The following is a 23,643-nucleotide window of genomic DNA, read 5'->3' on the forward strand; positions in this document are numbered from 1 at the left end:
TACCTGAGAAACGTAGTTTTGGGTTTTGCAGTCTCTATAGTATAGGAAAGCACAGTAGAAGGAAGGAATGTGTGCTCAACCTTAATCTACCTCAGATTAGATCATTAATCTAATTTATCTAATTTACCACATGGGCCTGAAAACATTATTTTCCCAACAGCCTCAAAGTATATTCAATACTCCACAAAAACTATCTTCCCTGTGCCAGCCTGAAAACAAAACTGTACCCAAGCTGTAAACACAGCAAATATAAATGGCTAATATTAACATGCACTTACTTTTGCTATTATTATTCTAATTTTAAAGTTGAAGAAACTAAGAAACAGAGAGGTGAAATAATGTGTCCCAGATGACACAGTTAGAAAGTGGTAGAATAATCTGCCTCCACAATTTGTGATATTAATTTCTATGTATTATAAATGGAAATCACAGAAAAACCTGCACTCCAGACTGTCCAGACCAGAAGATGCAGGCAGGCCTAGAATGTTTACCCTTAGCCAGGTGTCCTCTGATTCAGATGTTCTGATATCTCACTAAGCCCAGTACCTTAATCTCCTGCCAAAAGGGAACCAAGATAGAGGGAGAAGTAAGGGCTTCCTGTCCATGTCCTTCCTCCTGGTTCCCGGAAAGTGCTGGACCCCAGAAGATGATGGATTGCTAAAAGAGGATGTCGATAGCTGGATGATCAGGGTGGATGGATTACTAAAAGAGAACATGAGGACCGGGAGCATTAATTTCCTTGGACGTATAGCCATCCACAATTGACAATCAGTGGTCCGCCATAAAGAACAAGTTGACTTTTACACATGTTCAGATTCTGCTTTTCTAAGACTGGCCCTTTAGGAGGCTCTACCATGAGGAGTGGAGGAAGACATGAACTGCCCATGTTAATGGGGCAACAAGCGCTCCAGGATGCCAGCAGAGGAAGATGCCTTACTCGTAGTCGACCTTGAACCTCAGCAGGACACCCTGCCCCACAGCTGCACCAGCCTTCATCTCGGCCCATAGTGGTCAACCAAGATCCCAAGCCCCTCGGCCATTCCTTAAGTTTCCCTCCATCCAGCTATCTTGCCTTTCCAGATTCCTGCCATTATCAGACTCTACCTTGACAACAGTCTACTTAATTCATGTTCAAATTCTTGCCCTCCCAAACCTGCCAGTGCTCCTCAAGGACAGGAAATAGATACACACTATAAAGTTTTCTCCTGCTTCACAAATTTACAAATTTCATGTAGCTTCCATAACACAAAGATAGGCATGTGTACCTTTTTGTGAGCAAAGAAATAGAGTTCCCGAGAAAAGTTTATTCTTCCGGTGTTTGAGATAATTTTGCTCAAAAAATGTAACATTACCATTTCAGGAAAAAAAAAAGGTGTTAAGGCTTTTCAAAGGCTCATTGGCCATCAAATAGTCCTTATAAAACTGGCTATAGTATAAATTAATCAAAATTATATATCTTTAATGTCCTTTAAAAATCCAGCATTTTATATTTTTTAGGGATCAATGGAAGCTTCAGAGCCATCAGAGTCAGGGGAAGGAGAAATAAGAAGTCAAAAGATGAAGGGGATAAGAATTTGGGGAGGAGTGAAGGGTGTTTTACAAAAGGGGCAATTTATGGAGAGAGAAGAATATAGGCAGAGAATGGAGCAACTGGAGGAGAAGATAGGAAAATGGAAGAGAATACGAAGAGTCATGACGGTGCGAGATGGCAAAAAGAAGGGAATAAGCAACAGAAGACATTTGCTCACCTGCAAAACACATATGTTCACATTTCCACTCACATACACACACGCACACACACACACACACACACACACAAAATCTTCTTGCTCCTTTCCAAACTCATTTATATATTTCAGCCAGTGAATTATCAGTGGGCAAATAAATATGGTAGAAAAGACTAGCCTGGAATTCAGAAAACTGAAATTCTAACCTTGAGTGTGCAAACAGCTAGTTGTATGTGACTTTTAGCAACTTGCCTAATCTTTCTTCACTTAATCTCTGTATTTAAGGGTGAAGACCTAAACACTTCCAGGCATGAGAGTCCTGGGTCTCTGGGGACAAAGAGAGCAAGAAAACACTGAAAGAGAAAAAAATGAGAACCAAAGTATAGAAATGAAGAATGAAGTTCATTTAATCCATTCAAAACTCCAGCCTAGATGGAGCCCACTGGCTAGGCTGCTAGAGATGTGGTCAACATTTCTGTTTCCACTGAGAGCAGTCAGGCTAGTGATCCAGGGAGATCAGTGTGAGAAGAGTACCTGCTACTCTTCCTCCCAAAGATTCCTTCAAAAAAAAATTAATGAAACAAGAGGTCTGAGAGGAGTCCTAAATGCCCTTCTTTATCCCAAAGTCTTCCGAATAACTTTCCTCGTGCCCCTAAAGCCTCTTCTTCTGGTCTACCATCCAGGTTGCAATTGTTACTAGCACTTCCCTGCTATTCTAGAGGTAATATTAGGTGATGATTGATGGTTGTAATTATGATGGTGATGATGCTGATAATAATGATGGCAATTATATCCAGTAACTATAATAAGTAGAAGAGAAAACAGAGTGAAAGTAAAGAGCAGGAGAAGAAGAAGAGTTATGATATACTAGTACCTAGGCTAGTAGCCTTGTTCCTTGATTCTTTCAATAAATGTTTCAAGCATCCTTACCATCTACTGTTTGTATACAGTTTGTATACAAACATGTATACTGTTTGTATACAGTGCTATCAAGGCAAACATGATTTCCCTCTCATCAGAGAGTTCACAGGGTAGGAATAATTACAAATAAGCGTGTATCCTAATATAGCACAATAAGTACTATGATAAGGAAACACTAGCGGATAGACACAAGTAGATAAACACAAGTAGACAGACACAGTCAAACATGGATGGTCTGGAAGTCTTCACATTAATGTGTTGTAAATATGAATCGATGAGAAAGGGATACAGCTGTGGAGGTGGGATTCCCATTTACAGATTATCATGGAGAACAATTCAAGAATGTTGACAGTACAGGCTGGAGTAGTGGATGAATTGACAAGGCTCAGTGGTTAATAAGGAGTAGAGAGCAAAGAGGGGTAAGAAATCAAGAACGAATTCCCAGACCATAGACTGACCTACTGAGTGGATGGCAATTTCATTTACTGAGGTGGAGGACACAAGAAGAAGAACAGGTTTAGGATAATGAGTTCTACCTTAGACACATGAGCTTTACATGTATATATGCCACCTCGCTATAAATAAGCAATGAGCAGGTGAAGATGTAGGACGGCTGTAGTAATGGGGAAAGAGATGCTATTAGGAAAACAAAGAATTTTTGGACCACACTGAGGGCTCAGAAAAAATCAGAGATCTGGGGTGCCTCTGGCTCATTCTGTTAAGCATCCGACTTTGGCTCAGGTCATGATCTCACGGTTCGTGGGTTCAAGCCCCATGTTGGGCTCTGTGCTGACAGCCAGTTCAGAGCCTGGAGCCTGTCTTCAGATTCTGTATCTTCCTCTCTCTGACCCTACCCGGTTCATTCTCTCTGTCTCTCTCTCTCCCCACCTCTCTCAAAAATAAAAAATACATTAAAAAAATAAATTATAAAAAAACAGAGATCATTTTGGTGGCCCTAATCTTTGCAATGATTACACACCATCATCTCTTCTAATTCTTTTCAAGTGTGTGTGGTATGTATTGTTAACCTCATTTTTCAGAGATGAAAAACAAGGCTCTAAAATGTTATGTTGGGGGCACCTGGGTGGCTCAGTCATTCAGGCGTTCAACTTCAGCTCAGGTCATGATCTCACGGTTTGTGGGTTTGATCCCCATGTCAGGCTCTGTGCTGACAGCTGGCTCAGAGCTTGGAGCTTGTCTTTCGATTCTGTGTCTCCCTCTCTCTATGACCCTCCCCTGCTCATGCTGTCTCTCTCTCTCTCTCAAAAATAAATAAAACATTAAAAAATTTGTTTAATGTTATGTTATTTGCCTAAATTCTCAACTCTTGTCTAGGTTGACATTTAAACATAAATCTGAGCCCAAAGCTTACATTCTGGCCACCACACCGTGCTGTCCTCAGTAAAGTGTTCATTTAAAAAATTTTTAATATTTATTTATTTTTGAGACAGAGAGAGTGGGGGAGGGACAGAGACACAGAATCTGAAGCAGATTCCAGGCTCTAAGCTCAGCACAGAGTCCAATGCAGGGCTCAAACCCATGAACCAAGGGATCATGACCTGAGCTGCAGTCAGATGCTTCACCAACTGAGCCACCCAGGTGCACCAGTAAAGTACTCATTTTTGTCCATTGCCAGGGTAGTTGTTCTGAGCATACAAAAATAATTATAATGAAATGTAGACCTCCCCCCTCCCCCAAAAAATAAAACCAGGGTCTAGTGGTAGGAGAGAGGCATAAAAGCTATTAAAATTGGATGTACTAAAAATACAACATGATCAGTATAGATAGGATAGATATAAAATCCACAGGAACACAGAGGAGGGGCAGTCAAAGGAACAGAGAGAAAATTACACCTGGGGATAGAATATCTGAATTGACCTTAAAGAATGAATAATCCCCAAATGTGACTTGAATGATGATTTTTCCCCACATTTACAAATGAGGTGAAAAGGCTAAACTAATAAGCCCTTGCCAACCAAACACATGTCTTTCCACTACAGTTCCTGATGCCTGAAGTCAAGTGCAGTCCATGTGGAAGCCCGTTTCAGTGCCTAACCCCCCATACCTGTGGCTGCTTTGCTCATTTTGAGCAACATCATACACACATGTCACAAGTCAAACAGGTGATTTGCTAATCTCATTCTCTAACACTTCCTGTTTATAACACATCCCTCTGGGGAAAAAAAAAAATGCTTTTCTCCAGGCAGTAGGAGCTGTTCCTAGTAAGAACATCTTCATATCAAAGGAACTTTTCCCCTGAACTTTCAATATCACCCTGTTAGGATAACCAGCTCTTGCTTCAGACAAAACTTCCCCCATGTTCCACATAAGTCTATTCATTACATGTTAATGACTGTCATTTATTACCCCCTAGTTCACTGCTAAAATTAGGAATAGTAAAGAAATATGAATCTACTTGGAACATGCTCAAGAAATAAGTTCTACATTGTTTCAAGGTTCCTCTTCTGACTTTATTGTGTCTTTTAGGGATCATTTTTTTTCTTCTGCTTTGTCTCTGTGTTGACCACTTACACGTGTATCTGCATCATTTAAAAATTTTTAATATTTATTTTTGAGAGAGAGAAAGAGTGTAAGTTGGAAAAGGGAAGAGAGAGAGGGAGACACAGAATTTGAAGCAGCCCCCAGGCTTTGAACTGTCAGCACAGAGCCTGATGCAGGGATGGAACCCATAAACTGTGAGATCATGACTTGAACCAAAGTCAGATGCTTAATGGACTGAGCCACCCAGATGCCTTCCCATCATTTTAGATTAGAGAAAAAGAATGGCTGATTTAGAGGCATTCGTATTGTCAAATTCTATTGCTTTACAGTTTTGATGATAATTTGTGCATCACAGCCAGAAAAATTTCCTATAGCACTACCTTTATATCACATTCCTGCTTAAGTGGTTCCCTATTCCTACCATATTTCATTGAAAGTCTTCCTTGATTACCCTGATGGTACTATCCACTGATGCCTTGAACTTATTTCTAATACACTTCACCCAAACTCTCTGCTCCAACCAATGGAATTTTCTTACTGAGCCCATTTTCTCTTCTTCACTTTACACCTTGCACATCTTACATCTTACACACATGCCAAGCTCACTTCCAGCTCTCAACCTTGTTCTTTCATGCAGTCAGTGCTTTTTAGCTTTCTACTATGGGCCAGGCAAAGTGGAAGACTCCCAGATATTTAAGAGAGGGTCCCTGCCCCTCAGTAGCTCATACTTCTAATAGAGGAGATGGGACATCCATGGAAATAATTATGAGAGTACAACAAGCACTCTAAAAAGGATATAAGCAAAGTATGTTTCAGGGTCCAAGTAGAGTTACTGCCTTGAATACCTTTCACCTTCCTGCCCCATGGCATTCCACTTTCAATATCTGGTTCAAGAACTACCTCATTCATGTAGTTATCCTCAACCACATCTGTCTCCAGTGTTCTCTCTCTACTCCTAATGTAAATTATAAGAATTGCTACAATAAAGAAATCCAACTCTGAATGATAAACTGTCTTAATTCTATCCTTGTATGTCCACGTGAGATGGCCTCATCTCCCTGTTTATATTGTAAACTTCAAGGGCAAGGATAATGTCTTCTGGTTTCTTTGCTTATTTCACCTTACCTTGCATAGCAGGTGATTAATAAAGACATTTGTATTTTATTTAATCTTATAGTATAATATACTCATGTCATAAAGATTAGATTTCAATCATTTCTGAAAGACTGATATGAAAACTTAATCAATGGACTGAAATATGATTTTAAACAGTAAAAAAAACTGTAGTGTGCAATGGGAAAAAATAGGTCTCATATGTCTAGTGAAAATAATCAATTCATTTGGTCCTGATTTTTAAAAAAATAATTATCCATGCCATTCATTCATGCAATGATTTTGTACTGAGGACATACTATGGGCTAAGTGCTAGTATTTCCTTCATGAAGTAAGTCTGGTTTGAAGAGCTTCTGTTTGAGGAAGTCTCCAAGAAGAACAAAATCCTTAACCGTGACTTTCAAGGGTTTCCTGATGCCATAGAACCATGTGGTCACTGAGTTGGTGCTACAATCCATAACAGGTCATTTAAAGAATTTCTAAATTAAGTGTGTGTGTGTGTGTGTGTGTGTGTGTGTGTGTGTGTGTGTGTAGTCCTTTGTGCATTTTTCTCCGTTTATTTACTAGGTGTTTGGTATGTTCTATAATGTGACTGCCTCCTGGTCAGCTGCAGCACAGACCATAAACAGTAGAATGACTGCAGAAAGCCACACTCTGTTACTGCCCAAGATTTTTCATGATTTTCTCTAAAACAAAACAAAACCAAACCAAACCATATGAATTAGTGGTTCTGAACTACTTATGCCCATAACATCTTATTTCAACTTGACTATACAAATAGTTTATTATGGTGCCTGAATTAGACAGCACCTCTTTGATGAATAACACATAGCATTTCCATCTACCCAGACTGACACGTAAAACACCAAGAGAATGCACCTCCAGACCCCCACCAAGATTCTCTATTTTCCTTTCTGACCTTTGAGGATTTCTCTTGCAAAAAAGAAAAAAGATCTTTGTTTTCCATTTAAGCCAAAATGCCAGGCAACTTCCAAGAAAAACTGGGAGGGAGAAAGGAAATTGGAGGTCTAGGGAGAAAGAACATAAACCTCCTTCTCCTTATAAAATCCCAGGACTCTGTTGCTCAAGAGAAAGTCAAAGCTCAAAAGCAATGGGAAAAAATATGAAAATGACATAACTCCTTTATAGGCAGCCAGGTAAGATCTTACCCTAATACAGTCACAGAGAATGCTGTTGTTATTAACATAGCACAAAAATGTTTGACCCATGAAGTTCACTGTATGCATGATACTGCCAGCCAATGAGTGCTGGGCAGATCTTCCAGTTCTGCACTGTCATGTTAGGGGTCAGATCTGCAGAGAAATCTTGACAAAGAATTTCATTGACCTCACAATACATTTTATGTTTCTCCTCTGAAATGTTTAATGTCTGCAATTACATGTCAGCCACCTGAGAGCTTCAGAACACTATACAAGTGGAGTCATCTGAAAGGAATCATCAGTCAGAAAAGAAAACTGGGACTCTACTGTCCTCTGCTGGATACCCAGGCTAAGGACAATCTTTGCATTATCTTTAGAAGATTTTTGAGAAGTACTGTGTATAGTATGTGGCTGGGGGCACTTTCCTTAAAATGAGCAATCGTGAGCACACAATGCTTAATTCATGACATGTATGCATCACCCTTTTGACAGATTGAATAATCCAGTGAACATTCAGCTACATCAAACCAAGTTACTATTAAAATCAAGGAGTGATATTTTTTTTCTCTTTTTTTCTTAAATAGTTTATGGTCAAGTTGGTTTCCATATAACACCNCAAGGAGTGATTTTTTAAATATTTAAGTTGTTCATCTTAAGTGGTTCTTATACATTTAAGAAAAATTTTTGTCAAGGTGAAAGGTGCCTATTGACATTTATGCTCAGTATGAAATAATCACCACCACCATATGTCAAAAGAAATGGAGACACCAGCATGAATGCCAAGAAGGCTAACACTTCTATTTCACAGGTCAGCAACATTATACAAACCATTAAGGACATTTATTTGTGTTTGCTGTTTACAGATTTTGAGTCATTGTTGTTTTTGAAACTAAAACTTTCTTTAAATGTTTTTTTTATGCTTAAATTTCAATGGGGCTGAAAGACATTTCTGGAAAGAAATGTCTCTCCTCCATACAGGAGGCCAAGAGACACATGAAAAGATGCTCAACTCACTTACAATCAGGGAAATGCAAACCAAACACAATGAGAAAGCACCTCACATCTGTCAGAATGGCTGAAATCAAAAACACAAGAAACAGGGGTGCCTGGGTGGTTCTGTCAGTTAAGTGTCTGACTCTTGATTTTGGTTCAGGTCATGATCTCAGGGTTCATGAGATTGAGCGCCACATCAGACTCTGTGCTGACACAATAAAACCTTCTTAGGATTCTCTCTCTCTCTCTCATTCTCTCCACCCTTCCCCCACTCAGATGCATTTTCTCTCTCTCTCTCTCTCAAAAATAAATAAACAAACTTGAAAAAAGAGTCTCTTAAAAACCATACACAAGAAACAATTATTGGCAAGGATGTCAAGAAAAAGGAACCCTCATGCATTGTTGGTGGGAATACAAACTGGTACAGCCACTCTGGAAAATAGTACAGAGGCTTCTGAAAAATTTTTAAACAGAATTACCATATGATCCAGCAATTCCACTACTGGGTATTTGCTCGAAGTATATGAAAACACTAATTTGAATAGATATATGCACCCCTATGTTTATTGCAGCATTTTTTTACAATAGCCAAATTTGAATTGAAGCTGCCCATATGCCATCAATAGATGAATGGGTAAAGAAGATGTGATATAGGTGTGGTATATATACATCTATATATAATGCAATACTACTCAGCCATAAAAAAGAATAATCTCTTGCCATTTGCAGCAACATGGATGGAGTTAGAGAATATAATGCTAAGTGAAATAAGTCAGTTAGAAAAAGACAAATTCCACTCATGTGGAATTTAAGAAATAAAGCAAATGAAGATAAAAAGGTGCAAACAAACAAAAAGAAAAGAATGACTCTTAACTATAGATAATTGATGGTATTCTGAGGGGAGTGGGGCAGGTGGATGAAGTAGAAGGGGATTAAGAGCACACTTACCATGATGAGCACTGAGTAATGTACAGAATTGCCAAATCACTAGAATTGCCAAATCACTATATTGTATGCCTGAAACTAATATAACACTGTATGTTAACATTTTTTTTAATTCAACGGTGTTGAATTATTTTGAAAATCATATTGGGTCTGTGATCATGGCTATACAAGGACAGTGGCCTGGAAACCCAAAATGCAGCCCTGTGAAGACCTTCTATATTCAATAAACTGAAGAATCCGTGTATCCAATTTCTAGCCATAATAACATCACTACAAAGATGAGCCACTGATGTCTGTTTCCATCCGAACCCAGCACATTTGGAAAATGAGGGAAACATTTACTGTGCCTCTTCTCTGCCCAAGCATTATCTCACAGAATCTCACAGCGATACGATGAAGGGCACATTGCTACATACAACTCAGAGCTGAGAGGAGTGTCCCAAAGCACACATATAGAAAGGACTGCTGGCATTTGCCACTGGACCCTTCCATCTCAGGCTTCAGAGTCTGCTTAGTGTATAGACTTCTCTACACTCAGTAGAGAAAGGAAAGTCAAGGAGAAAATATATGGAGCTTCACCCTCCATGTAGTCACTGATTTACGTGTAACCTGGGACAAATCATAACCTTTCCAAGCCTCAGTTTCTACATCTGTACAATGGAAACAGCATCAGTCCCACATATTTCTCACTTCATAGTCATTCAAATGAAGTATATTTATTAGCAAAGTTTCGGTACTGAGAAGAACTTATTTCAATTAGTATTTTTTAAGGGGCTGTTTAGGGTAAAGAGCTCTGACCCTAGAAGTAGACGGAGCTGGGTACATACCCCAGGTCTGCCCCTTGCCCACTAAATAACCCTGGACAGCTCCAAGGCCGAAATTCCTGGGGCCAAAGAGCAGAACCAACCTACTGTTGTTCTGAGGATCAACTGGTGCGGTAAGTGTTCAGTAATTTCTATCTCCCCCATTACCCTGAAATGTGATCAATACTTCATCTATCTGAAGTGCTTAAATTCAGGACTAGATTCTTCCCCAGGTCCCTTCCAGTCCCACACTTTTAAAACCATTATTATGTAAGCCTTTTCTAAGTGGTTAGGACATAGGGGGAAATAAACAGGAGGCCACTGTCATGATCCCAGCGTGGTTATAGGAGATGAAAGAAGCTTTAAGAACACCTAGTTCAGTGTCCTTACTTTAGATATAAGAAACCTCAGCCAGGTCTATTTGCCCCAAGTAACAGCCAAGACTAGAATCCCCAGTGGGCTTCGAAAGACATCATGATACTGCTTTCACCCAAACATAGCCAAATCTCACTAGAGCACCCATTGCTGGTCAGGCTGACTAATAATATGGGCTCTGTAGTTGAGCCACCCCTCATATCTCAAAAGGTAGGATAAAAATCAAGCACCAGCTGACTTAAAGGAATGCCTTAAACGAACATTGATATTTTTATCTGGATAGAAATAAGTCTGTAGTATTAAACACAGTTTTTTAAAACCTGCAGGATTTATATTCTGTGTAAAGAATGTGAATGCATCACCAAAAACTGCTGCTGAGCACATTACTGTAAAACTAAATAAATAAATAAAACCACGGGGTCTGAAGGAGAGAGAAGAATTGCCATTGGCGCAAGTGAGAAAGAGATGATGTTTAACCACAGAAATTGGTCCATCTCTTGGCTTATCCTTGGCTACGTGTCCCCCATCTTTGGAACGCTGAAGTAATACTCACCCAGTCACATCATGCCTTGTAGAAGGCAATCTCATTTTATTCTTTCCTGAATTCATTATAGTATTAAAAAGCCCTGCCCAAGATCGATAATGTAATATTACCACAACTTAGTCCTTGCCAACATTCAGCATCCGAAGCATCCTGTCTCTCCGAATATATTACCAAGATATTTCAGCATAAACTTAGTTGTCTTTCAGAAACGAATACAAATAGCACCTTGTTTGATCTAATGAGGCTGGAACGGAGCTTTGACCTATCTTCCATGTTTAATAAAGGGTGACCTATCATGTGTCGATTCTGCTTCCCTCCCTGCTTCCCAGAAAACACTCCCAACTCCCCCAGATTTCAGGGGCTTCTTCATTACTCTTTGTCGTGTGTTTGTTTGTTTTCCCAGGTGATTAGTTTAGTAGAATCCCTGCCTGGAGAATGATTTTGGATTTGCTAGTGCTGATTTATTTACTTGCCAATGCGACAGCAGCAGCACCAGGCATTTGCATTAGCAAACAGAAATTATTACCGTGATATCTTTGGTGTCATGCCTTCACATACATAACATTATGAACAAAGACACATTGCCTTTCAAAGACTGACAATATTTTTTTGGGGGGAGCATCTTGTGTCCATGTGTTTTTCTGAGCAAATGGTAATATAATATTTTTAGGAGTATTGACTTGTCAATATACCACTGTACAAACCCAGCATTTTCAAGTACTAACAAAACATATGTTGAAAAGAAATATTTCACCACAGAGAATAATACATAAACACAAATCTAAACTTTCCTTTTATCTACCTGAGTTAACATATATTTGATGCATATCTCTCCTTAAATTATAAATCCAGAAGTCAGTCCTGTTGGAGAAGTTCATAAACAGCCAGGCAACATTTCTACATTACTTATAATTTAATGGCGTATGCATTTGTATATCTGTCTATTAGACAAAGGCTTATTTTCAAGCTTCTGGTAATCCCTAGAAGTAGCAAAATATGGGTGTGCCAATCCAGGACTTTTATAAAAAGAGACTTACAATGCCCCAGTGTCCTCAAGATCCACTCAAAAGACCACCTGAGAGAAGAGGTCGTTTTAATAAAATAGTCACTCAGCCCTTTGGATGCGATCTCAAGGAAGACCTTTCAAACATCAAATTGCACTGTAAGGCAAATTTGCAAAATTGGAATACATTTATGTCTTGTATTCTTTCTTGGTAAAATAGAAAGGCAGGGAAATGGACTTTTGACTACCCTTCAATGGGAAAGAAAGCTATTCTTTTTCCTTCACTTATTTTTAAATGCACTAAACTTTTATTCGTAATAGGAATGTGGAAATAGTCTGGGAAAGAAATTCTGAAAAGCAGAGCTGCATGAATCATTTAAAAATTTTTTCCCCTGAAATTGTGAATGTTCCTTCCATAAAAATTAGGTTGAATTAACAAGGCACACTCTTTGGGGCTGATTAGACTCTCCTCTTTGTGTTCCTGCAAGTCAGGGGGCTGCACCAGCCAGGTCCTTATGCTTTGGGTTATACAACAAGAGCCCAATGATGTCTACTTTGTAGGGAAAAGAGAAAATTTGAGAGATGGGCTGAAACCCAAGAACCAGACATTTCCCTGAGGTTCATCTATAAAAACCAAGTTCTTTATTTGAAATATATCATATTGATTAACTGTTAACCACTTATAATTTTATATTATCTTATAATAAATTATAACTTGAAAGATATTGTTTAATCTAGTTAGAGGTAGATACATATTATTCTCAACCCTAGTTTTGCTCCTCAGACCTTTCGTAGAAATCTTTGGTATATTTAGTCATGATAAGCCATGTTTTCCTATGATAGCAAATTACCCCCTGAAATCACAGGGGCTTAACACACTAAAGATGTATTTCTCACTTAAATCCAGTATAGGTTGGTGGGGGCTCTACTTGATCTAGTTACTCAGGAAGACAATCTTTGTCATACCTCAACATGTGACTTCACTATTAAAAGAGGGGAAGAGCAAACAAGAATCAGCCTATGCTTCATCTCAGAGCTCACATGAATGGCTTGTACATTTAGCCTCAGCCAGTACAAATGACGTAGCTTCAATCTAACTGAAACGGAAACTGTGACCTGTGAGTACGTAAAGAGCATTAAATGTCTCTGGTATGCCTGAGATCCTTTTTCTGAAGGTCAGAAACTCTCACACTAATCTCACTCAAAATCGGGGTTGGTACATTCCAACTTTAGAGAGATGGCCTCCCATGAAAACTCTTCCTCTTTGTACCTGCCTCCTGGCTTTCCAATCAAAAGCCATTGATAAAATTGATTCTTGTCTTTCAAAGAAAAGTCCAAAGTAAAATTTGATTTCTCATTAAAGAGGCACTAATTTGCACAAGAAAGAGCTCTTGCTTAGAATAAACAGAAGAATCTGAATGTAGCTCTAGCCTTTATATTAGCTAAAATACTTCACCTTTCTGTACTTTTATTTCAGCTTTCTGTGGGAATTGTCCCAGCTAAGTTATAACAAAATAAACACCCTAACCTATCTCAATACCTCCAATAACACTTAGCATAGCAACCTACCAGGTGTTCAGTTGATTTACAGCTACATCAGGAGTCCTTTTTTTCATGTTGGGTATATCACGTATTCATTTTCATCAGAGAGAAAAGACTGCATCTGTCTGGCGTTGACTTTCATATAAAACTGCAAGATGTAACCATATTTTTGACATTGAGTTTCAGTATTTCGGATTCTGTCAAGTGAGCTTCTGGCTCAGGCAAACTCTCACTTAGATTAGCGCATGAGGCTTTGATTAACATGTTGATCTGAAATCTCTCCCACCTTAGCATTCTCAGAGAATAGCTTTGGTGTATTTGATCTTCTTCTTAAAAAGGAGATGGAGTGTTCCATTCACTGCACTTTACATATTATTTCTAAAAAGCTAAACCAATCTTTATTTTCTTAGCTAATCACATCTAGATTTCTCCACTTGGCTTTTAAACATGACTTAATCTGACCTTACCCTATTTCTCTAACCTCACGTGGAGTAAGATTTGCAAAGACTACTATTAGGGAATAAAATGTTTTGGATTAAACATACCTGTCCTCCAGAGGAAACAGTTCCGGGAAATTTTGAAGGTTTTAAAAAATTGTTCACATCACCCTCCTCCCCAACCAACCTTGAGCCTGGACAGGTCTATGACTACTTAGACCAAAGGGGTGTGGCTGAAGTGACTGGATGGCTCTCAAAATGGATCATGAAAGGTAATGCAATTTCTCATACACTGGAACATGCATGCTTGAAGTCGGAGCCACCATGTGAGAAGGGCAACCATGATGGCTTTAGGATGCAGAAAGGCCATATGGAGGAGGAAACCAAACCACATGGAAAGGCCACTTGTATGAGCTTCACTGAGTAGCTCCAATGTTTCCATTGTCCCAGCCCTGGATCAGACATGTGAAGGAAGTAGTCCTCAGATGACTCCATGCACCTATCTTTTTAGTCTTCCCGGCTGAAGACCCAGGTATCATGCAGTAGAGACAAGCCATCTTCATTTTCCAGTCTGAATGTTTAGCCTAAGGAATCAATAAACATAATAAATCGTTGTTCTAAGCCTCCAACTTTGAAAATAATTTGTTATGCAGCACTAGTAACTAAAAAAAAAGTCTATGCCTACAGCTCCTACATTAGTGTTCTAGGAATGCTATAAAAAAGCACCATAAACTGGGTGGATGAAATCCATGTCTCACAGTTCTGGTGTTTCAGAAGTCCAAGATCAAGGTATCAGCAGGGTTGTTTCCTTCTGAATGTCAAGAAAGGATCTATATCAGGCCTCTTTGGCTTAAAGATGCCTGTCTCCTGCCTGAGTCTTTACATTATTTTTCCTCCCTGCCTGTCCTTGCTTAAATCTTCCCTTTATATGAGGACATTAGTCATATTGTAATAGGGTCCATCTTAACGAGCTCATTGTAACATGATTACCTCTATAAAGACCTGTCTCCAAATACAGCCACATTCAGAGGTAGTAGAGGTTGAGATTTTAACATATGAATTATTGAAGTACATACTATTTCAATCCATGACAGGCCCAAAGGCAATTTACATATGGCATTGTATATAAAGGCATCAACATTATATATAAAGGTACCTCTGAGGCAGTGAAAGAAATTACTTAACAAGATTATTGGACAAAATTTCATCTTTGTCCAATGTACATGTATATTTATGTACATGTATATATCTATGTACATGTATATATGGTGTATGTGTGCATAAATGTTGAACCATGGATGAATCTTGAGGGTACTAAGCTATATAAAATAATGAGATAAAGAAAGAAAAATACTGTGTAATATCACTTCTATTTGGAAGGTAAAAAAGCCAGAGTTACAGAAAAAGGGTAGAATGGTGGTTACTAAAAGCTGAGAGGTAAGGGAAGTGGGGAGATAGTGGTCAAAGGGTATACACATCCAGTACAAGACTTATAAATTCTGAGGATCTAATGTACAGCATGGTGACTAAAGTTAACTATACTATATTGTATACTTGACATTCCTAAGAAAGTAGGTCTTAAATGTTCTTTTCCAACACACACACACACACACACACACACACACACACACACACACAGATGGTAACTATGTGAGATGATAAAGGTGTTAATTAACCCTACTGTGGTAATCATTTCACAATACATACATGTATCAAATCATCACATTATACACCTTAAACTCAATGTTATATGTCAATTATATCTCAGGCAGTAGGGGTGGGGGCAAAAGCAATCAAATTCAAATCCTAGAAAGTAAAAACACAGGATTAAAGATGAAGAATATGTTGTACAGCCTTATCAAGACTCAACAAAAGGAAAAGGATTAGTGAACTTAAAGACAGGTTGATAGAAATTACCTATGCCAAAACACAAAATAAAAAAGGTTGGAACAGGTAGAGGAAGAAAAGAGCATCCAGGAGCTTTGAGATAATATCAAATAATCTAAGGTATGTACCACTGGAATCCCAGAAGAAGAGAGAGAAAAAACAATACAGAAGAAATATTTGACAAAATGATAACCAAGAGTGTCACAGAATCACTGACAGACCCCAAACCTCAGATCTAAATAGCTCAGCGAACACTAAGAAGGAATAAATAAATAAATAAATAACAAAACATACACGGGTGTACGCACAAAGACATGCACACCGAGGTGCTTCATAGTCAAACTGCTAAAAACAAAACACAAATAGGAAATCTTAATGACAGTCAGAAAAAAAAAGGGAGAGATACTTTCTATTGGGAGACAACTCTGCATGTGTCTCTCACATTTCTGAACGTCTCACAAAGGGAGACAGTGATTGCCTATTGTTATAGACTATCTATACACATATAATTGTGTATAAAACAGCTAAAAGATAGAATTGCTGTCTCCTGCCTGGGCAAAGAGCAGGTCTGCCTACAGTTATAGAAGAAACAATGTCTGTCTCCAGAACAAAGGGCAGCCATGCTTACTGCTCATTATAAAAGATTTGGTTCCCCTGAGCTCAGGCTTCCTCTGCTACAATGCAATCCGGAACCATTTGCCTCAGTCCTGTAGGACTTGGGAGCAAGCTGAACACATGCAAATAGCTGGTATTCATGCTGCTTTCTGTGCCATAAATAATACAATTCTTTGTTTCTCATTCAGGAGTCTTTTATCCTCTGCCAGCTTCATGAACCTATAGCAGGCTCAACTTTTAGCCAGCAAGTAGGGTAAAATCTTAGACCCTTTACAGTTCTTTATAGCAAGAAAAAATTACAGTAGACTTCTCATCAGAAAACATGCCACAGAATACAATGGGGGTAATATCTTAAAAGTACTGAAAGAAAAAGCTGTCAACTCAGTACTCTCTCTAGTCTCTGTAAAGGTGTCTTTCAAAAGATGAAGGAGAAATAAAGACTTTCTCAGACAAACAAAAACTGAAAGAACTCATTGCCAGCAAATCTACACTGTAAGATATATTAAAAGAATTATTCACAAGGAAGGAATACGATAGCAGACAGAAACTGTATTTACACAAAACAACACAGTGTGTTAGAAATGGAATAAGTAAATGTTAGATCTCTTGAATACCAGTACTTACCCCAATCATCCCTAAATTTGTCACTTCCCTTGGGAGACTAAGTAGCCAGTCACCCTAATGGGTATATGGGGAAAGGGTCAGTCCTACAACCATGTCAGGGAGCCTAGAAAAGTTTTCTAATGGCATTGAGGCCAACTGCATATTACAACATTAGATGCCTTTACAATAGTGCATGGAAGATCAGAATTGAAGTAATTCATATCTAGAGGTACCGACAAATACATCAGTGGGGCTACAGGAATTCAGATTCTACCCAAGGACCTGAGCAACATTCCTCTGGCTGAAATATAGGAGAGGAGAAAAATGGGAAAGAGAAAAAATTCTGTGGGAGAGGAAATTCATTTGGAGAACCTCAAAGGCTTCATAGAAACAAGAAGTGGACTTCACAAATGGGAGGAGTTTCACTTTGTTAGTTTGGATGGCAGCAACCTTGAGGGTTTAATATGTTCATTTGGACTATGTACCGTTTGGATTATGCTGATGTCTGGTGACCTTGATTGGATATCAGGTATATGGCTGCCATTTTAGTGTTCACCAATACCTAGTTCTCCTCTTCTTTCTGGGCACGTGAAGACTGTGCTCCCCAGACTCCTACACAGAGTCACATGGAAATTTCTAGCTAAAGAAATGGCAGCAGAAATGATATGTGTCACTTTCAGGCTAATGCCATGAAAAACCTCTTCACATCCCATTTGCTTCTTTGTGTCTCCATCCAAGAATGTGACGGTCCTGTATGGAGTTGGTAGACAATATTAAAGCAATGTGAATTGCTGAGCCACCACAAGGAGCACACCTCCCCTGGAAATTTGCCTGGTCATATGCATTTATTGTGTGTCAAGCCATTGGGGAAAAATATTAATACAGAAAATTAAGAATTTTATAAACTTTGCTTTCACCTAAATGGCTCTCGTACCTTCAGAGTAGTTTTAGGTGCAAAAGGAAAGAAAAATAGAAGGATTTTTTTAAAAAAATCTTGAGTAGAAATATTTTTGAATTCTTGTTCAGTTTTTTACTTCAAATATGTCAACAAGCATGAGGCCATCTTTGGTTCTGATAGAACTGACATTGATCACGTTCATGAGTGTAGCTCTGATACCAGCACGAACCTGTATATCCTCACTTGTTTCCGTGTCAGAACACAGTACTGAAAAGCAACGTCCCCAACGTGATGAAAATCTCTCCAATTCACAATCAGTTGAAATGCTATGGGCCCACTGCCAGATAGCATTCTTATGCTGGATCTTTTTCTCAGCACCCTAAATTAACCAGCTGGAATTCCCTTTTAAGTGCCAACCTATTCAGCCTTTCAAAATGCAGAGATTTTCTTTTAGTGAGAGATCTGCCTCTCATCATAAAGATGGAACAACACATTCTTGACTTCCCCCAAAAGCAAACTTTTTTGAAACAATACACTCAAAGGAAGGTAAAGACAGATCCCAGAGCACCTGCTTCAGGCAGGATATATGGACCCTGCACAGAGATCAAGGCAGACTCCTGGAAGACTGGCTGTCACCTCATGGAACCCTCAGCAGCAACAGCCAGGCCTGCCTATCTCATAAGTAATTCTTTCAGGGCAAAATAAGTCAAGAGAGAAAGAGTTGTTGTGAATGAATAATTGAACTAATTAACTCTATTGGTGAAGAAGCTCTCCCTGGTCCAGGAGCAAAATGCTTGGAACAATGCTTCAAAAATGAAAAATGCCTATTCTTCTGGTGTATCTCAAATTCTTGTTTGGGAAAATACAATATGCTACTCTACAGGATTGTCATTCGGAAACACCCAACATTACAAAACAGAAGTATCAAACGCTCATTTCAAAAAGATTAAATGACATAAGTTTTTCATTTCTTTATTCAAAAACCATTTACTGCACATCTATTTTATACCATGCTTTGAATGAACTAATTTACACAGGGGATAATATTTTGAGATACAAATACTTTGTCTTTCCCACCTTCTTCCCTTTCCCTAGCACAGCAGAGTGAGTGTCCCGTAGAATGTGGCTCTGAAGTCAAACTGCCATGGTTCATTCCATAGCTATACTCTCACCAGCTAACGGGTTAATCTCTTTGTGCCTAAATCTCCTCATCTCTAAACTGAGTGATGATGAAAGAGTCAATACATGTCAAGTACTTAGAATAGTGTCTGTAATAGGTGTTCAGTATTATCCACTATTGTTTGTTACTTTTATTCCCTTACCCCAAATTCAAGCTGGTAGCTATTCCTTGTCTCAGAAGTATATGGCAGAGAAGGCAGTGTACGTGTCTGAAAAAATCACCCTGAAGGCCCAAGCGGATCAATACCTCAGCATACCAGTGGGGAGGCTCTGAGTGTCCAGCCTGCTAGATGGTCTAGCCTCCTCCCAGAAGAATCTGCTTCCCATTGCTCTATCCTTGATCAGTAGAGCAGCTCTAAACCCCTCTAGCGCAGCCTGATTTTTGTCACCCTGCTCTCAGAAAACCTTCCCTTGAGGGAACAGCTTGTCATCCATGCCATCTCCTCTCCAGGCAACCAGAACCAGGAGGCTAGTCCCCCTATGCGGTCAAGTGCTTGACGGCCTCAGCTCCTTCTGGTGCCGAGTAGGTCTTTGACCTGTTCCATAAAAACTACAGTTCTGACACATTTCCTGTGATGTCCCTGCAATGGACTAAATGTTTGTGTCTTCCCAAAATTCCTGTGTTGAAATCCTAACCCTCAATGTGATGGTGCTAAGGAGGTGGGGCCTTTGGGAGGTGATTAGGTCATGAGACGGAAGCTCAAAGATGGGATTAGTGCCTTTATAAGAGAGAGCCTTTCTGTCCCTTCTGCCATGGGAGAACACAGTGAAAAGACAGCCTTCTACGAATCAGGAAGTGGGCCTTCACTGGACACTGGGTCTACTGGCACCTTGATCCATGAACCATGAAAAATAAATGTTTAAGCCACCCTGTCTCTATTTTGTTATAGCATCCCGAGCAGACCAAGACACCAACATTAGCTTCTTTTCCCTTAAAGGAAGTCTCTTCGCCTTCTAGTAGGGCCAGTTTGTACCGGCTGGGAGAGCAGACTGTGCTAATCTCTTCCAAACTCGGTTTAGTAATGAGATGTTAGGAGCCTGAAAGTGACCATAGTGGGCATATTTATTTACACCTCAGAGATTCCACAAATCTTGCACGTCAGGACTTTTTATTTCTCTAGAGAGCTGGTTTACCAGCATACCACTGTCTTTGCCTGAGACCTACGACCCAGAATTCCCCAATCTTCCCTGCCTCATGTAGGCTTTAGTGTAGATCATACCTGGGCCTCTTGCTTAGTGGGGAAGAAAGGTACAACAGTATCCTCCTAAATTGGTCTCTCATGTAATTTCAGATTCTTCTCCACACTGCTGCCAAAGTAATCTTTCTAAAACACAAATCTCATCTGATATGCAAAGTTTAAACTTTAACATGACATTCAAAGTCTTTCTAACCAGGCCCTAATTTTTCTTTTACCTGTCTTTATCTTAATACATATTCGTGTCTCAGTGCCTTCCACTTTCCTCCAGATCCCAAATATTCTAAAGCACTTATTATTCCCCAAACGGTTCATGGACTTTCGGCCTTCCATGCTTCTATCTATACTGTTGCCCTAGCCCGGAACATCCTCTCTTTGCTTGAATGCACCCTCTTTTCTAAAGCCTCCCTTGCAAGAGTGGACAGAATGATGATTTTGTGTGTCTTCTCTCATTCCCGACAGAGCCCTGGCTCTGTTAATTTCAGATGACTGTACTTACGTTTTAGTTTCTCTGCTAGATGTTGTGCTTCCAAAGGAGATAACTATGTGACCCAAATTTATATCTACTAGACAAAGAAAGTACCCAGCAAAATATTGTTCCTCAAAAATATTTTTGAATTAATTAATGAAGAGCTAGAAGAGGCCCTAAAGGACAACAATGATGCTAAAAGTTCATTGTCTTCTTCCCTTCCTGAATAATTCAGCCTAAAAGCCATTAAGTGGGGCTAGGCAAGAAAGGATACTCATAAGGGGGCTGGGGATGCAGCTGAAATGGCCCAGAGCAGGGTGCCAGAGGCAAGCAAAAGAGGGTATCCAAGAGGCAGGGCAAGAAAGGAAGCTGGTGCAGCTTTAGATTTCAAGTGAGGTAAGAAGTGTATCCACACAGAGATGTGCTAAAAGACAAAAAGCTAATTTAAAGGGGCTCCCAGTAGCAAAAGCTAGGGGGGAAAAATGGAAAATGAAATAAATGATAGCAATAGTTGGTAATCTGTTGAATAAAATAGAAAACCATAAATCCATACTGATATAAATATATAAATTGAAGTTTGATTAAGAAAGAATGTAATATTTTCACAGACTCCAAGTACCTCCCACAAAGGAAAAATGAGTCATTTGAGGGGAGGAGACTAGCAGACACTTACCTTAATCAAGTGCATAAACGTTATCAGAAACTTTATTAGAAATGGGACAAATGGAAATTGTGCACCACCTATACAATGCAATAAGAAGACTAGTGCCCTTTGTTTGCTATTTCTGCCAAAGATACATGTCTTGAATGTAATTATGGGTGAACATCACACAAATCCAAATTGATGGACATTCTACAAAATAACTGACATGTAATCTTCAAAGGTATCAAGATGATGAAGATCAAGAAAAGAAGGAGGAACTTTGCCAAGCTGAAAGAAATAAAAAAAACCATGACCACTAAAAATAACATGAGATTCTGAACTAGATCCTTTTACTATAAAGAATAATATTACCGGGACAATTAGCAAATCTGAATGGTGTCTGCATGTTATATGGTAGTAATGTAGCAATGTTAATTTTCTGATTTTGATGGTTATACTGAGGACATGTAGGAAAATGCTCTTATTTTTCAGAAATATACCATAGAGTGTTCAAAAGTGATATGACATCAAATCATTAATTTGCTCTCAAGAGAATCAGGAAAAAAAGTTCTTTGTATTGTGCTTATAATTTTTCCGTAAGTTCAAGAATAAAAACAATAAAAATTGTGTTTATACATAAATTCTTCCTTGACACTGACAATCCATCATTGCTGGAGAACCAGCCAGCCACCTTGGTTGTATGTGCACACTATTTGTACTAAGTATCAGAAATAAGATGTTTTTATTTTCTTTCTCCTTTGGTATATTTGAAGTATATCATTAGCTATAAAAAAAAAAAGAAAACATAAAAAGTATACATATATAATGTATACTTTTTACTTGACAGTCACTTTTTAAATTTTTTTAGTGTTTATTTTTGAGAGAGAGAGAGAGAGAGAGGGAGAGGGAGAGGGAGAATGAATGGGGGAGGGGCAGAGAGAGATGGAGACAGAACCTAAAACAGGCTCCAGGCTCTGAGCTGTCAGCACAGAACCCAAAGTGGGGCTCAAACTCCCGACCCATGAGACCATAACCTGAGCCAAAGTCGGACAAATTAACTAACTACTCAGGTGTCCCGATGCTGTATTTAACTTCCTTATGTGAGTGTTAAATTTTCCTAGTAAGGAAAAAAATTATTTGGTTTTGTTTCAGTGCTGTTTTTTCAAATACTGATGGTAATGGTATTAAAGCCCTTATTCTCATGCCATATCCATATTTGCTTTCTGTGTTTTTGTACCACTGATAAAGTTAGTATGGTCACTCTTGGCCTGTGCTGTTTTGAAATAGAAATGGAATATGTCAAAGTCATCAAGCACTTAACATATGCTCATATCCTCAGAGGGGTCAGATGCAGCTGAAAGGCTATCTGACACTGGGCAGGCACAGGTGAGTTTCACCAGCTCCTTTGCCCAGTGAATCACCCTCCTAGGAAACAACATGCCCACTTCTATTTTAATTGCTCTATTTCCTCAATTCTAAGAACATGTATTTTAACATTTCTGAAATAAAGATTAATTTTGCAATCTATATCAAAACAAGTTTGCCATCTGCAAGGTACTAGTTATTGTTGTAACCAGTGTTATAACTAGTATTGTAATCTGTTATGGCCTATACACATATGAACTTAGCCTGATCTCTTGGAATAGATGGCTGAATATTCAGAGCTAGGAAAAGTTATCGTGAATCCATGAAGGATTGCCTCTCAAAGTCTAGACTAAACATCTGCCAATCAGAAGCATCGAGTTATTTCCCTTTCAGAGACTTTTTCAGAGATTCATAAATCAAATAAGGAAAAAGTAAAACAACATTTAGATATAGTATTCTTCAGTGTGACTCAAAGGTATAGCAACGAGTCATTTTCCCAGGGCTAAGGTGGTCCAGAGCAGGAGTGTGGATTACAGGAAATCATCTGTCATTATTATAGTATGCATCACTGTGTACACTAAAAATGACTCAGGAGAAACATTAGATTTTGAATATGACAAATGTTTAGAATCAAACTTCAGGGTACAAAATAAATTTGCATAAATAAACAATGTGATTGTCAGTTTTAAAAATTGTCTACACTTAACACATTTTAATCTTATA

At 38.8% G+C, this 23,643-nt stretch overlaps 1 pseudogene; it reads right to left on the bottom strand.

Moving 5' to 3' along the window:
* The window catches only part of LOC144239079 (ADP-ribosylation factor-like protein 1 pseudogene), a 29,360-nt pseudogene extending 28,644 nt beyond the window's left edge, over positions 1 to 716 (bottom strand).
* Between the last annotated feature and the right edge of the window lie 22,927 nt (positions 717 to 23,643).

The sequence above is a fragment of the Crocuta crocuta genome, unplaced genomic scaffold (genome assembly GCF_008692635.1).
Source record: "Crocuta crocuta isolate KB4526 unplaced genomic scaffold, BGI_CrCroc_1.0 scaffold140, whole genome shotgun sequence".
Classification (NCBI taxonomy): Eukaryota; Metazoa; Chordata; class Mammalia; order Carnivora; family Hyaenidae; genus Crocuta; species Crocuta crocuta.